Source organism: Dendrobates tinctorius, unplaced genomic scaffold (genome assembly GCF_039654945.1).
Source record: "Dendrobates tinctorius isolate UK_male_01 unplaced genomic scaffold, ASM3965494v1 ptg000003l, whole genome shotgun sequence".
In the NCBI taxonomy this organism is placed as follows: Eukaryota; Metazoa; Chordata; class Amphibia; order Anura; family Dendrobatidae; genus Dendrobates; species Dendrobates tinctorius.
In genome coordinates, this window is record NW_027361671.1 from 58,018,355 (window position 1) to 58,035,770 (window position 17,416).

Genomic DNA, 17,416 nt, shown 5'->3' on the forward strand with positions numbered 1-17,416 from the left:
TAAGGTGTGACAAAATCCTTGGAAACCCATGCATGGTTCATTTTAATGAAGGTTAGATCATCCACATTTTGGGTCGAGAGACGGATCCTTTTTTCTGTCAGGATTGATCCAGCAGCACTGAAGACCCTTTCCGATAGCACACTTGCAGCTGGGCAAGCGAGCTCCTGTAAGGCATATTGTGCCAATTCAGGCAATGGTGTCCAGTTTAGCGGCCCAATAGTCAAATGGGAATGACCTGTGAGGGAGACCATCGATATGGGATGAGAAGTAGTTTGTAACCATAGTTGACAAGTGCTGTCTCCTGTCACTTTCAATCGATGCAGTATTACCTGTCATGTGAGCGGGACTTGAAAAATCAGTCCACAACATGGTCATGAAACCCCTGTCTCCAATGCCACTTCTGATGTGTGCACCACCAACACCTCTTCCAAGTTGCCCCCGGCCCCTACGGCTCGTGTGAGAACCATCACCACTGCTGTGTGCTAGGAATGCCTCAACCAACCGGTTTACCAGAGTTGCTTGTTTGTTAGCCAATATTAGGTCAAGGTTCTCCTGTGGCATGATGTTTTGGAATTTGCCTTTATAGTGTGGATCCAGGATGCTGGCCAACCAGTCGACAACTGAGTCATCATCGTTCATCATTTTGGCAATGCGGGGGTCCCTTTTTAGGATCTGCAAGGCATAATCTGACATGTGGGCCAATGTTCCCGGTGTCAATGATGCACTGCGAGTGCTGGGTGGAGGAGCTCTTTCTGGCAAATCCACATCCCTCCACTCATGCACAAAGCCTGTACCAGACCTTGCCATGCCAACATTTTCTCTTGCCCCACGAGAAGCATCCTCCTCCCCTAAATAATCATCCCCATCATCATCCTCCTCTTCCTCTTCTTCCTCCACCTCGTCCAGGATAGTTCTCGGAGCAGACAATGGCTGACGGTCATCAAGGCTTCCCTCCTCCTCATCCTCAGCTGCAGACGCCTGCTCCTTAATGTGCGTCAAAGTTTGCATGAGCAGACGCATAAGTGGGATGCTCATGCTTATGATGGCGTCGTCTGCGCTTACCAGCCGTGTGCATTCCTCAAAACACTGAAGGACTTTACAGAGGTCTTTCAGCTTCGACCACTGCACACCTGTCAACTCCATGTCTGCCCTCAAAGTGCCTGCCCGGGTATCCTCCCACAAATGCATTACGGTCTGCCTCTGTTTGCACAGCCGCTCAACCATGTGCAGGGTGGAGTTCCACCTTGTTGCAACATCGATAATTAGGCGGTGCTTGGGAAGCTGGAGCAATCGCTGCAGCTTCTGCATACAACTGGAGTGTACCGGCGACCGGCGGATGTGCGAGCACAGTATTCGGACCTTCTGGAGCAGGCCTGTTAACTCCGGATAATTATTGAGGAAGCACTGCACCACCAGGTTCAAGGTGTGAGCCAAGCAAGGTATGTGGCTGAGTTTTGAAAGGGCTATGGCTGCCTCAAAATTACGGCCGTTATCACTAACTACCTTGCCTGCCTCAAGATGTAGACTGCCCAGCCATGACTCAGTTTGTCGCTGAAAGTAGTCGGCCAGTACCTCCGCGGTGTGTCTGTCGCCCAAACACATCATCTTCAACACAGCTGCTGATGCTTTCCACTAGCTGATCAATTGGGGGACACCTCGTGTGCAACACTGGCAGCTGCGGATGGAGTGCTCGTGCGACTGCGTTCTGTGGACGAGCTTTCGCTTCTGGAGGAGGAGGAGGAGGGTCGAACGCCTACAGCCAACTGTTTCCTATACCGTGGGCTAGGCAGCACTGTCCCACCACCGCTGTCCCCTGTGGACCCTGCATCCACCACATTAACCCATTGCGCAGTGATGGACACGTAACGGCCCTGGCCATGCCTACTGGACCATGCATCAGTTGTGAGGTGCACCTTTCCACTCACTGATTGCTTGAGTGCATGTGCAATGCAGTCTTTCACTTGAAGGTGGAGGGCTGGGATGGCTTTGCGAGAAAAGAAGTGGCGACTGGGTAGATCATAGCGTGGTACTGCGTAGGCCATGAGTTCGCGGAAAGCTGCGCTTTCAACCAACCGATAGGGCATCATCTCTAATGAGATTAGTTTGGCAATGTGGGCGTTCAAACCCAGTGTACGCGGATGAGAGGATGAGTACTTTCTTGTCCTACTCATAGTCTCTGGGAGGGTGAGCTGGACTTGAGAGCTGCATATGGTTGAACTAGCGGTGGACATGGCGGACTGAGAGAGGGTTGATGATGGTGATGGAGTTGGTGTTCTTTCTGATGGCCTAGATTCAGTCTTTCATTGCAATAACAGTGTGATTCCTTGACTGATTTGCCCTTGCGACGACAACTCAACATTTGCTGCTGGTGGTGTGCTAACCGCTGGGCTTACAGTGGAGGAAACAATGTAGTGTTGCTGACTACCTTCTTTGGGAGCAGTTACACATGTGGTACGTGAGTTTTGGTAGTCCGTCCACACTTGCAAGTGCATTCTGGTTAAATGTCTTAGCATGCAACTGTATTGTGAGTTCACTTTCTGGTCCACCAGTTGTGAGTTCTCCTTCCAGGCTCCCTCTGGTGGTATCAGGAGGTAGTGAGGCTGGTTTAATCAGTGGAGATCTGCCACCTGATAAGGAGGATGACAATTGGACCTCAGGAATCTCAGACTGGATTTAAGACAGCCGACGCCCTATTCTGGTGCTGGTGATTCCTTCTGGCATGTCAGGTCTTGGTTTTCAGCTCTGTTCCAGTCATCTAAAGCTAAGTTTTTCTGCTAATGTTCACACTTGATTTTGTTGGTCTATTCAGTTTTTTGTGTGGTCAGCCAGCCCCGGCAGGGCCTCTGCTGAATTTCCACTCTTATTTACCTGTATTTGCCAATTTGCTTTTTGTCCCTTATTGGTTTGGCCTCTTTTTGCTCTGTCTCAGAATATTTCAGAGTGCTGATATAGTGGGAGAAGTCTAGTGACTTCAGGGTTAATTTTGCTATCAGAAGTGTTGGACATTATTTTTGTAGGGTTTTTTGCAGATTGCAGACAGTGTCTTTCCTTTCCTATCCTTTCTAGTTAGTTTGGGCCCCATCGCTTGCTCAGCCTATTTTCCTGCCTGTGTTTGTGCTTTCATTTTGTTTCACCGTCAATACATGTGTGGGGGCTGTCTTTCCTTTGGGGTCTGCTCTGGGGCAGTTAGTTTTCCCCTTTTCTTGCTTCAGGCTTATGTAGTTCTCCGGCTGTGACGAAGCGTCTAGGATAATCGTAGGTACGCTCCACGGCTGCTGCTAGTTGTGTGGTTAAGATCAGGGATCTGCAATCTGCATAGTTACCAACCTCTCTGGTTTTCTGTGACTTAGCTTGTTTTGTTTTTTTCTCCTCGGTGACCCATTCATAACACAACTGGTATTCAAATTTCTCAGATTTTTCCCTCGGCTAAAGGTCTTTGCGCACTTCCTACAGATAACCTTTGCCTGATCATTAGGATTTTGTTCAAAAATGTGCCACACTGCACTCTTCCTACTATGGAAGACATTTTGAGGCATTGTACGCTGTGCTTGTTTTGTTTTTTTCTCCTCGGTGACCCATTCATAACAGAATCACCAGCCATACCGCAGATTCTAGGGTACTCAAAAGCAGGAAAAAGTTGCTAAAAAAAAAAAAGTGTCAGAATTGTTTTTTATATTTTTTCCTCTTTTTCTCTGGGGCCGTAGGAGGATTTTTTTTTCCTAATGGAGATTAAGCAATTGTCTGTTCATGTGGAGCAACTTGCTGCTGAAGTACAGGGAATTTACACCTACCTCATTCAGTCACATGTTGCTGAACCCAAGATCCCTACTCCTGATGTGTTTTCTGGGGATCGGTCTAAATTTCTGAATTTTAAGAATAATTGTAAATTATTTCTTGCCTTGAAACCTAACTCATTGGGGAGCTCTATGCAGCAGGTTAAAATTGTCATCTCCTTGCTGCGCGGCGATCCCCAGGATTGGGCGTTTTCTCTGACACCTGAAAATCCTATTCTGACTAATGTGGATGCATTTTTTCAAGCCTTGGGGTTGTTGTATGATGAACCTAATGCTGTTGATCAAGCTGAGAGAACCCTATTGGCATTAAACCAGGGTCAGGATTCTGCAGAGTTACACTGTCAAAAATTCCGAAAGTGGGCGGTCCTTACTACATGGAATGATAGTGCATTGGCAGCTCTCTTTCGGAAAGGTTTATCAGAGACCGTAAAAGATGTTATGGTGGGATTTCCTGTTCCCTCTGGTCTGGATGATTCTATGTCATTAGCCATTCAAGTTGATCGGCGTTTACGTGAACATAAATCTACATGGGAGGCGCTGCAACCTTTTGAACAAACGTCTGAACCTATACAATGTGACGGGGTTTTGTCTAGGGCGCAACGTCAGGAGTTTAGAAGACGTAATAAGCTGTGTTTTTTCTGTGGAGACGTCTCTCATACTATTTCTGTCTGCCTTAAACGAGAGAAATGTTTTGCACACACATTTGCTGTGGGCAGTGTACAACCTAAGTTTCTTTTGGCAATTACACTGATCTGCTCCTTATCCACGTTTTCAACGAAGGCTTTTGTAGATTCAGGAGCAGCGTTGAATCTGATGGATTTGGACTTTGCTAAACATTGTGGTTTTTCCATGACGCCTCTATGGACGCCTATTCCTTTGAGGGGTATTGATGCTACTCCTTTGGCGGAGAATAAACCTCAGTTTTGGACCCAGGTGACAATGCAAGTTGCCCAAGACCACCAAGAAAATTGTACATTTTTGGTGCTGCATTATTTGCATGATACTATTGTTCTGGGTTTCCCTTGGTTGCAAACTCATAATCCAGTTTTGGATTGGAAATCTGGGTCTGTGGTGGGTTGGGGTTGTCAGTGTGTTCTTAGGGACGCTCCTGTTTTCTCCACCTCTCCTCAGTCTCATGATATTCCTGATTATCTTGCCGATTTTTCTGATGTATTTAGTGAGAGCAAGTCTGCGTCTTTGCCTCCTCATAGGAGTTATGACTGTGAGTTGATGCCTGGGTGCAAATTTCCCAAGGGTCGGCTTTTCAATTTATCAGTACCCGAACATGATGCTATGCGATCCTATATTAAGGAGTCATTGGAGAAGGGTCATATTAGACCTTCCTCGTCACCTTTAGGTGCTGTTTTTTTTGTGGCCAAGAAAGATGGTTCATTAAGACTGTGTATTGATTATCGTTCCCTTAACAAGATGACGGTTAAATATCAGTACCCGTTATGTCACGGTCAACGTGTGTATGGACGCAGATGTTACTGCAAGGCGGACCCATAACACACGTGACTCTGGATACAGCGCCTCCAGTGGCGAATTTAAATAATAATACGTGCAGATGGATACACCGCCTCCACCTGGCGAATTTAGGTATTACACGTTAATATAAATTCTGGAAACCCCGCCTCCAGTACGGCGAATTTAAATAATAAGGGGGACCTGGGACACATTAACAATGGTGGGCCCTGCAATAGGGAATGGGGACATGGAGACCTCCTGCACTCCCCTGAGCCACTGTCCCTGCACTCCTCACATTCCCTATACAGGCTCCGCACCTGTCGCCGCACGCGAACCTTAAACCCTTGCTCGCCCTGACCCTAAACCCTCATTAGGGAGTAGGCCGGTGCGGAAACTAATCCCACCACTGCACTAATAACACACATGAGGGAAAGAGACAATACAGGGGGACACCACTTAGCTTTATGCTCTGTGCTTATGCTCCTGCAACAGAGCCCTCCACCTGCGTGCGTCTTCTCCTCCACCCGGATCCATCACCATAACAGGATCCTTCACCATAGTGCAGCCTTGGAGCAGAGTCCACCACCAGTTGCTGCTGCTTAGTAACAGAGTCCCAAAGATGAGTTCAGCTTCTGCCACAAAGGCAAGCATGCTTGAGTCCAGCTCAGCAGCCAAGTCCCACATGGTGAGTGCCACTCTCCATAGTCGCCACTCCACCAGTCCATGCAGACACTTCCTGCCGACACCATCACTGCGACCCCACCATGCCATGCCAGCCCTTCGTCCAGACACCATAGCTGACACACGTCCCCCCTGGCTAAGCTGCGCAAGACTCCTCCTCAGCTCCATCCTTCCACCAGGCTCTCACCAACTCAGAATCAATGAATGAATGAATGAATATCACCAGCAGTGATTGCACACCCTGAGACTCATTTGTAGAGCCCCACACCTGAATTATAATTACAGAGAACTTTAAACTGAAAACCTAAGGTGCGATACCACTAACCACCACCGGGGACAGTCAAGTCACCTTGGCAACTTCCCAAAAGGAAAAAAAGTCCACTCTGTGCTTTTAAAACTGTCAGATCACTTCAGATCATGACAGTACCCCCTCCTTAATGAGGGGCCTCTGGACCCTCAAGACCACTCCTCATTAGGGAAACACCTACAGCGGGGACGCCCAGATCCTGAGTTCACTCCACCACTACCTGAACTCAGATTTATGACAAACACACCTCTGGTATTGGCAATAAAGTTCATTTTGGAGGCACCACTCATCTCCACAGCGCCGACCTGGGGAACGAGTTTATGTATGTGTATGTTTGTTTGTTATGAGCTGATCAGGCTCCACAACACACTTCCACAAGATGTTTTTTGGTGGCACCCATACACGCTCGTTCACAGACAGGTCCGGACCTGAACGTTCATTGCACACATTTGTTTGTCATAATTGGTGAACTCATTCTGAACTAGACAGCAGAGGCGTCCCCCCTGTGTCACCACACTCACACCCCCGCCATTCACCACGGGACACCACCCTCCAACCCTCTTCACCATGAGGTCTACGCCTCCCAGGGTTGGTTAATGGTGAGGGTTGAGATTTGTCCCTACTCCCCCGCAGCACACCTGCTGCTCACACCAGGAGGAGAGGGGACCAGATATGGAGGAACATACACTCGCTGGTCACCTCCACACGACCAGGAGGGGGCGGCATTAAAGATTTGGCGTGAGCCCCACGGACTCTACACCAGTCTGCTCATCACTGGAACGTACCCCTTCACCTCGGGGAATACCAAGCAGCTCCGTGGGGCACCATTCCTCCCACCTGCCTGGGTACGCCCGCGTGCATGAGCAAGTCCCGCTCCCCAGCAGCGACTCTAGGGGCTTTTAGCCAGATCACAGCCGCCATTTTTTTTTCTCAGCAGAGGCCCCAGACCCAGATAACTGCTGCTGCAGCGGCTTAAACACACCATGCCGCTCCCAGTCACCTCAGTGAAGCCCAGCAGCAACTGCTCACAGGTCACCACATGGCCAAAGGCCCCAGACCCTGACAATTACTCACAGGTCTCCACATGGCCAAAAGCTCACCAGAAAAAAAAAACTGTAGGGCTGGTGATAATGTCACGGTCAACGTGTGTCTGGACGCAGATGTTACCGCAAGGCGGACCCATAACACACGTGACCCTGGATACAGCGCCTCCAGTGGCGAATTTAAATAATAATACGTGCAGATGGATACACCGCCTCCACCTGGCGAATTTAGGTATTACACGTTAATATAAATTCTGGAAACCCCGCCTCCAGTACGGCGAATTTAAATAATAAGGGGGACCTGGGACACATTAACAATGGTGGGCCCTGCAATAGGGAATGGGGACATGGAGACCTCCTGCACTCCCCTGAGCCACTGTCCCTGCACTCCTCACATTCCCTATACAGGCTCCGCACCTGTCGCCGCACGCGAACCTTAAACCCTTGCTCGCCCTGACCCTAAACCCTCACTAGGGAGTAGGCCGGTGCGGAAACTAATCCCACCACTGCACTAATAACACACATGAGGGAAAGAGACAATACAGGGGGACACCACTTAGCTTTATGCTCTGTGCTTATGCTCCTGCAACAGAGCCCTCCACCTGCGTGCGTCTTCTCCTCCACCCGGATCCATCACCATAACAGGATCCTTCACCATAGTGCAGCCTTGGAGCAGAGTCCACCACCAGTTGCTGCTGCTTAGTAACAGAGTCCCAAAGATGAGTTCAGCTTCTGCCACAAAGGCAAGCATGCTTGAGTCCAGCTCAGCAGCCAAGTCCCACATGGTGAGTGCCACTCTCCATAGTTGCCACTCCACCAGTCCATGCAGACACTTCCTGCCGACACCATCACTGCGACCCCACCACGCCATGCCAGCCCTTCGTCCAGACACCATAGCTGACACACGTCCCCCCTGGCTAAGCTGCGCAAGACTCCTCCTCAGCTCCATCCTTCCACCAGGCTCTCACCAACTCAGAATCCATGAATGAATGAATGAATATCACCAGCAGTGATTGCACACCCTGAGACTCATTTGTAGAGCCCCACACCTGAATTATAATTACAGAGAACTTTAAACTGAAAACCTAAGGTGCGATACCACTAACCACCACCGGGGACAGTCAAGTCACCTTGGCAACTTGCCAAAAGGAAAAAAAGTCCACTCTGTGCTTTTAAAACTGTCAGATCACTTCAGATCATGACACGTTACCTCTGATGTCTGATTTATTCTCAAGAGTTAAGAGTGCCTGCTGGTTTACTAAGCTTGACCTCAGGGGGGGCATATAATCTTATTCGCATCAAGCATGGGGATGAATGGAAGATGGCGTTTAATACTCCGGAGGGACATTTTGAGTACCTGGTGATGCCTTTTGGGCTCACTAATGCCCCTTCTGTCTTCCAGTCCTTTATGAATTATATTTTCCGTGACTTTGTGGATAAGCTTTTGATCATCTATCTGGAGGATATTTTGATCTTTTCTAGTGATTGGGATTCTCATGTGGAACACGTCCGGACTGTGTTCCGGATTTTGAGGGAGAATTCCCTGTTTGTTAAGGGATCGAAATGCCTCTATGGTGTACAGAGGATTTCATTTTTGGGATTTATCTTGTCTCCATCGACTATTGAAATGGACCCGGCCAAGGTACAGGCCATTTATGATTGGGTTCAGCCTACTTCTTTGAAGGCCCTCCAGAAGTTTTTGGGTTTTGCTAATTTCTATCGTAAATTTATAGGTAATTTTTCTGGTATTGTCAAACCACTAACTGATCTGACCAAGAAGGGCGCTGATATGCTGAGTTGGTCTCCTGAGGCTGTCTCAGCATTTCAGGAGCTTAAGCAGAGATTTACTTCAGCTCCAGTTTTACGGCAACCTGATGTCTCACTTCCATTTCAGGTGGAGGTAGATGCTTCTGAGATTGGTGCAGGAGCTGTTTTGTCCCAAAAAGACCCTGTGACTTCTAAGATGAATCCCTGTGCCTTCTTTTCTTGAAAGTTCTCCCCATCTGAGCACAACTATGACGTGGGGAATCGGGAATTGTTGGCCATGAAATGGGCATTTGAGGAGTGGAGACATTGGTTGGAGGGAGCTAGACATCAAGTTGTGGTCCTCACCGATCACAAGAATTTGATTTATCTGGAGTCGGCCAAACGCTTGAATCCTAGACAGGCTAGATGGGCCTTGTTTTTCACGCGTTTTAATTTTGTGGTCTCTTTTCTTCTGGGCACTAAGAATGTTAAGGCAGTGGCCCTTTCTAAGAGGTTCTTTGCCGATTCCCTTAGTGTGACCGAGCCTACTTCCATCCTAGGTGAGGGCGTAGTTCTTTCTGCCATTTCGCCCGATTTGAGACCCGCCCTGGAGGAATTTCAGGAGGATAAACCTGAGCGTTGCCCTATGGGAAAATTGTATGTTTCTGACCAGTGGAGAAAGAGAGTGATGTCTGAAATTCATTGCTCCGCATTGGCTGGTCATCCAGGAAATTTTGGTACCAGAGATTTGGTGAGTCGATCTTTTTGGTGGCCTGCCTTATCTCGTGACGTCAGGAATTTTGTACAGTCCCGTGGGACTTGTTCTCGGTCTAAACCCTGTTCTCGTTCTAGTGGGTTGCTGATGCCCCTGCCGGTGCACAAGAGGCCATGGACCCATATCTCAATGGATTTTATTTCTGATCTTCCTGTCTCTCAGAGGATGACTGTTATCTGGGTGATTTGTGATAGATTTTCGAAGATGGTCCATCTTGTACCACTCCCAAAGTTGCCATCTTCCGCCAAGTTGGTGCCCTTGTTTTTACAACAGGTGGTTCGGTTACATGGGATTCCTGAGAACATTGTGTCCGACAGAGGAGTCCAGTTTGTTTCCAGATTCCGGAAAGCCTTTTGTTCCAATCTGAGAATTCAGTCATCCTTCTCCTCCGCGTTTCATCCCCAAACCAATGGATAGACTGAGAGAACAAACCAGACCTTGGAGTCTTATTTGAGTTGTTTTATATCTGCTGATCAGGATGATTGGGTCTTATTTTTGCCCTTGGCCGAATTCGCACTGAACAATAGAGCTAGTTCTGCCACTTTGATGTCACCCTTTTTCTGTAATTTTGGGTTTCATCCTCGATTCTCTTCAGGGCAAGTGGAGTCTTCGTCCTGCCCAGGTGTGGACACTGTGGTTGAGAGAATGCAGCACATATGGGACCAAGTGGTGGACAAGTTGTCACTCTCTCAGGAAAAGACCCAGCGATTTTCCAACCGGCATAGGACCATTTGTCCCCGGTTTAAAGTGGGTGATATGGTTTGGTTGTCGTCTAAGAATATTCCTATGAAGGTTGCATCTCCAAAATTTAAGCCAAGATTTATTGGACCTTATAAGATTTTGGAGATTCTTAATCCTGTTTCTTTTCGATTGGCTCTTCCAGTTACATTCAAGATCCATAACGTATTTCACAAATCTCTGTTGAAGAGGTTTGTTGAGCCAGTTTTGCCTATGGCAGCACCTCCTGACCCTGTGTTGGTTGAAGGCAATGTGGAATATGAGGTAGAGAAAATATTGGATTCTTGTTTGGTTAGACGGAGACTCCAGTATTTGGTCAAATGGAAGGGTTATGGCCAGGTGGATAATTCTTGGGTCTCTGCCTCTGATATTCATGCCAATAGATTGGTTCGTGCTTTTCACCGGGCCCATCCTGATCGACCTGGTGGCGTGGATGAGGGTTCGGTGACCCCTCCTCAAGGGGGGGTACTGTTGTGAGTTCATTTTCTGGTCCATCAGTTGTGAGTTCTCCTTCCAGGCTCCCTCTGGTGGTAACAGGAGGTAGTGAGGCTGATTTAATTAGTGGAGATCTGCCACCTGATAAGGAGGATGACAATTGGACCTCAGGAATCTCAGACTGGATTTAAGACAGCCGACGCCCTATTCTGGTGCTGGTGATTCCTTCTGGCATGTCAGGTCTTGGTTTTCAGCTCTGCTCCAGTCATCTAAAGTTTTTCTGCTAATGTTCACACTTGATTTTGTTGGTCTATTCAGTTTTTTGTGTGGTCAGCCAGCCCCGGCAGGGCCTCTGCTGAATTTCCACTCTTATTTACCTGTATTTGCCAATTTGCTTTTTGTCCCTTATTGGATTGGCCTCTTTTTGCTCTGTCTCAGAATATTTCAGAGTGCTGATATAGTGGGAGAAGTCTAGTGATATCAAGGTTAATTTTGCTATCAGAAGTGTTGGACATTATTTTTGTAGGGTTTTTTACAGATTGCAGACAGTGTCTTTCCTTTCCTATCCTTTCTAGTTTGGGCCCCATCATTTGCTCAGCCTAGTTTCCTCCCTGTGTTTGTGCTTTCATTTTGTTTCACCGTCAATACATGTGTGGGGGCTGTCTTTCCTTTGGGGTCTGCTCTGGGGCAGTTAGTTTTCCCCTTTTCTTGCTTCAGGCTTATGTAATTCTCTGACTGTGACGAAGCGTCTAGGATAATCATAGGTACGCTCCACGGCTGCTGCTAGTTGTGTGGTTAAGATCAGGGATCTGCAATCTGCATAGTTACCAACCTCTCTGGTTTTCTGTGACTTAGCTTGTTTTGTTTTTTTCTCCTCGGTGACCCATTCATAACACAACTGGTATTCAAATTTCTCAGATTTTTCCCTCGGCTAAAGGTCTTTGCGCACTTCCTACAGATAACCTTTGCCTGATCATTAGGATTTTGTTCAAAAATGTGCCACACTGCACTCTTCCTACTATGGAAGACATTTTGAGGCATTGTATGCTGTGCTATTTTGACCGTCTGGCCAAGCTGTCCTGCAACTCTTTTGGTATTTGTAGCCTGTTTTTGGACTGCTCCGGGCCTGCCAAATAACAGCTGTTGTGATGTCGATGCCCGCTGCGGATGCTCCTCCTCCTCTTCTGAGCTATTGGCAGCGGCACCCTCTTCCCCCAATGGATGCCAATCTGGGTCAACAACTGGGTCATCCATCACCTCCTCTTCAATGTCATGTGCACCTTCCTCTGTGTCACCGTGTATGGTGGTATTGTATGCGGGAAGGGGCACCTGAGTTTCATCAGGGTCAGATTCTGCCTCAGTACACTGCGAGGACAATGTAGCGCTCTGAGTGAATGTACCAGCAGAATCATCTATCAGTGGCTGTGCATCAGTGCACTCCATTTCAGATTCATCTTGGCCTGGGTAATTCACGATTTGACTTGATAACCCAGGCATGGTATATAAAAACAGCTCCATGGAGTAATCTGTAGTGTGGCCTGCCGCATCCTTCAATTTTGGTTGGGGTGAAGGACACAAGGAAAGGTGTGGCTCATGACCATGAGCCTCCAATGACAACTCAGTGCTTTTATTTTTTAAAACTTCAGAAGAGGAGGCGATAGAGCTGGAGGCTGAGTCAGCAATGTAAGCCAAAACTTGATCTTGAAGCTCCGGCTTTAAAAGCGGTTTACCTACTCCCAGAAAAGGGAGCCTTCGAGGCCTTGTGGAGCCAGACGATGACGCAGGCTCAACACCTCCTGCATTAGGTGCTATTTTGCTTTTGCCACTACCAGCAGATCCACCACCAACACCAACACCATCATTACCAGCTGCCAACCCCCGCCCACTTCCACGGACACTTCCACCACACTTCCTCATTTTTGGGGAAAATGTACCCAAAAAACCACCAACTATATGGTACTGTAAAACAAGGTACAAGGTGTATATAGGAGTGGGGAGAATTGGAATCTCTCTAGACTTCAGGACACAGTTGGATTTTGTCAGGCTCTGTTTATATTACACCGCAATGTGACAGGCAGATTCTGGATGGTGTTAGAAAGGTGTATAGAGGACTGGGGAGAATTGGAATCTCTCTAGACTTCAGGACACAGTTGGATTCTGTCAGGCCCTGTTTATATTACACCGCAATGTGACAGGCAGATTCTGGATGGTGTAAGAAAGGTGTATAGAGGACTGTGGAGAATTGGAATCTCTCTAGACTTCAGGATACAATTGGATTCTGTCAGGCCCTGTTTATATTACACCACAATGTGACAGGCAGGTTCTGGATGGTGTAAGAAAGGTGTATAGAGGACTGTGGAGAATTGGAATCTCTCTTGACTTCAGGACACAGTTGGATTCTGTCAGGGCCTGTTTAGAACAGCATGAATAACATGGCGGTCGGCGTGCACGCCCTTTTGTACAACCTGTGATGCCCCACAAAGCAAGCCAATCACTTGCATGCCCTTCTCCAAGATGGTGGTGACCGCCGCCTATGTCATCACGTTGCCCACAGTGTCTGTTCTTCCTGATTGGCTGAAAAAGGGTGCTAAAGCATCTTTTGAAAAGCGACTTTGGTGCTAAAGTCGCCGACCACGTGACCGACCTCACGCTAAGGTCGGGTTTCATTTCATGAAACCCGACTTTCGCAAAGTCGGTGACTTTTGAATTTTTTCGACCCGTTTCGCTCAACTCTAGGCATATCTATTAGATGTGCCAATTCTGGTACTTTGCCCGTCTCTCTCTACTTGCTCTGTGGCAGTGGCAAGTGAGGTTCATATTTGTGGGGTTGATGTCACCTTTGTATTTTTAGGTGACATCAAGCCCACAGATTAGTAATGGCGAAGCAGCTATAAAATGCTTCTCCTTTGCTAACCCCATAGTAATATTGTCAGTAAAAAACATCCAGAATAAAGTTCTTTATTCAAAATAAAAATGCACTCCTTTTTGCAAATGTATTTAAAAATAACATTTATACTCACTTATGCTCATTCCATTTAATCCCTGGTCCACCGTAAAAAAATGAAAATAACAAGCAAAAATACTCACCTAATGCCCATTCCATTAAAGCCCTGGTCTCCTGTAAAAAAATAAAAAACAACAATATTCCTCACCTGTCCAACAGACTGTTCCACTCTGTAATCCATGTCTGCAATAATTGGCTTTCAATGTGGATGGTGCCAAGATGCGACTGTCCAGGCTGAAAACTATGGGAGAATGAGCTGCTGCAAGCACAGTGTCAGTGAATAGCGGTGACGTTACCACAGGTCACTGAGGCTGTGTTCCCAGCTCACTTCAGTGTGAGCCACGCTGATGAACTGTGGTGAACTCACTGAGTACTGCTTCCATGAGACTTTTTCTCACGGTGTTAGCGTTGATCTCACTGAGGTCACCGCAGTTCATTGGCTTATCTCACACTGAAGTGAGCTGGAAACACAGCCTTAGTGAGCTATGGTAACATTGATGTTGTCACCACTAGTCACTGACACTGCACTCACAGCAGCTCATTCTCCCATGGTTTTCAGCCTGGTCAGTGGCATTTCTGCACAATCCAGGTGTTGAAAACCAATTATTGCAAACATGGATTACTGCGTGGGACCTTATGTTGGACAGGTGAGGAATGTTGTTCTTTTTATTTTTGTTTTTTATAGGAGACCAGGGCTTCAATGGAATGGACGTTAGGTGAGTATTTTTATTTATTATTTTCATTTTTTTCAGGGGATCAGGGCTTCAATGGAATTGGCATAAGGAGATATAGGCTAGAGGGGCCAATATCCATGTCCCCATACCAGCCTGAGGATACCAGTCCCCAGCTGTCTGCTTTAGCTTGACTGGCTGTCAAAATGGGGGGACCACATGCTCTTTTTTAAAAAAAAATTATTTATTTAAATAATAAAAAAAATGCGTGGGGACCCCCAGTTATTTAAAAAAAAATATTTATAGCGCAGGCACCGGTTGATGAATATTTCTATCATCCGCGTCTGCTCTCGCTGTTATTAGAGGCAGGAGGTGTAGGCTGATGGGAGTAGTACTCTCTCATCATCTGATGCCTCATCAGCTGCCAGTCACGGCAGGTGGTGCTCTGATCATCAGTAATAATCTTACCGCCGATTGGAGCCGCCAATGTTTTTCACGCTGACATGAAGAAGAAAACTTGAGAAACATCCCATGTTTGGGGGAACTGAACATGACCAGGAACATTATGCACTCATGCCCAGACAGTAGATGTTCGGTACGGACTCCGAACTTTACTGTTTAGGTTCGCCCATCACAAGGTCTGATCATACCACATCTCCTGGACATTTATAAGATTATCTCAGCACAGGAACATTTCACTTAAACACATCCAATTGTGGAAGTTATTAATATTGCAAGATCCATTGATAAAAATTACATTTTGTTTACAGGAAAACCACCCCTTTCTGACCTTGGATGCAATAGTACATCCAAGGTTAGATCCCCCGCTTGATGAGGGCTCCGGCGGTGAGCCCGCATCAAAGCCGGGACATGTCAGCGGTTTTGAACAGCTGACATGTGCCCACAATAGGCGCAGGTGGAATCGCGATCCACCCGCACCTATTGACTAGTTAAATGCCACTGTGAAACGCGGACAGCGGCATTTAACAAGCGTTTCTGGCCGCCGGGCTGGAAATACGTGCATCGCTGACCCCGCCACATGATCGAGGGTGAGGGATGAGTTGGCATAACAACCAGAGGTCTCCTGGAGACTTCTATGGTTGTTGATGCTGGATTGGTATGAGCGCCACCCTGTGGTCGACGCTCATAGCAATGCTGTAATTCTGTTACATATAGGCAATCTGCTCATCACCTATATGTAGCAGAGCCGATCAGGCTATGGCAGCTTCTAGCATCCCATGGAGGCTATTGAAGCATGCCAAAATAAAAAAATAAAGTTTTTAAAAATATGAATACAATAAAAATAATAAAAGTTTAAATCACCCCCCTTTTGCCTCATTCAAAATAAAACAATAAAAAAAAATCACACATACATACAGTATATTAGGTATCGCCGCATTCAGAATCACCTGATCGATCAATAAAAAAGGATTAACCTGATAGCTAAATGGGTGTTGGGAAAAAAATCTAAACACCAGAATTACGTTTTTTTGGTCGCCGCGTCATTACATTACAATGCAATAATGGGCGATCAAAAGATCCTATCTGCACATAAATGGTATCCTTAAAAACATCAGCTCAGCACAGAAAAAATAACCCCTCACCCAACCCCAGATCACGAAAAATGAAGACGCTATGGGTATCGGAAAATGGCGCGATTTTTTTTTTAGCAAACTTTGGAATTTTTTTTCACCACCTAGATAAAAAAGAACCTAGACATGTTTGGTGTCTATGAACTAGTAATGACCTGAAGAATCATATTGGCAGATCAGTTTTAGCATTTGGTGATCCTAGCAAAAAAGCCAACCAAAAAACATGTGTGAGATTGCAATATTACCACACTTGGAATTTTTTTCTCGTTTTTGAGTACACGACATGGCAAAATCAGTGGTAGCGTGTAAAAGTGCAACTCATCCCAAAAAATAGCTGGGGTCATTAAGGAGTTAACCCCTTCACCCCCAGGCAATTTTCCATTTTGGCGTTTCTGTTTTTTTGCTTCCTTTCTTCCCAGAGCCAAAACTTTTTATTTTTCAGTCAATATGGCCATGTGAGGGCTTGTTTCTTGCGGGACAAGTTGTACATTTGAACAACACCATTGGTTTTACCATGTAGTATACTGCAAAATGGGAAAAAAAATCGAAGTGTAGTGAAATTGCAAAAAAGCGCAATTGCACAATTGTTGTCTTTTTTACCATGTTCACCAAATGTTAAAACTCACCTGCCATTATGATTCTCCAGGTCACTACGAGTTCATATATACAAAACATGTATAGGTTCTTTTCTATTTAAGTGGTGAAAAAAAAATTCAAAGTTTGTTAAAAAAAAATTTTTTTCGTGATCTGGGGCTGGGTGAAGACTTATTTTTTGTTTTTATTGATACCATTTTGGTGTAGACACTATGTGTTTATCGCCTGTTATTGCATTTTAATACAGTATTGTGGTGAGAAGAAAAAACCTGTAATGCTGAGTTTGGATTTTTTTCTCATTACGCTGTTTACCGATCAGATTAATTCTTTTTATATACTGATATATCAAGTGATTCTTATTATGGGAATAAAAAATATGTGTATTTGTTTGTTTTGTTTTGAATAGGGCGAATGGGGTTGATTTAAACTTTTCTATTTTTTTCAATTGTTTTTTAAAACTTTTTTTTACTTTACACTTAGTTCAATAGTCTCCATGGGAGACTAGAAGCTGAAATCATCCGATCGCTTGTGCTACACAGAGAAGGCCCTGCTCTGTGTAGCAGAAATGT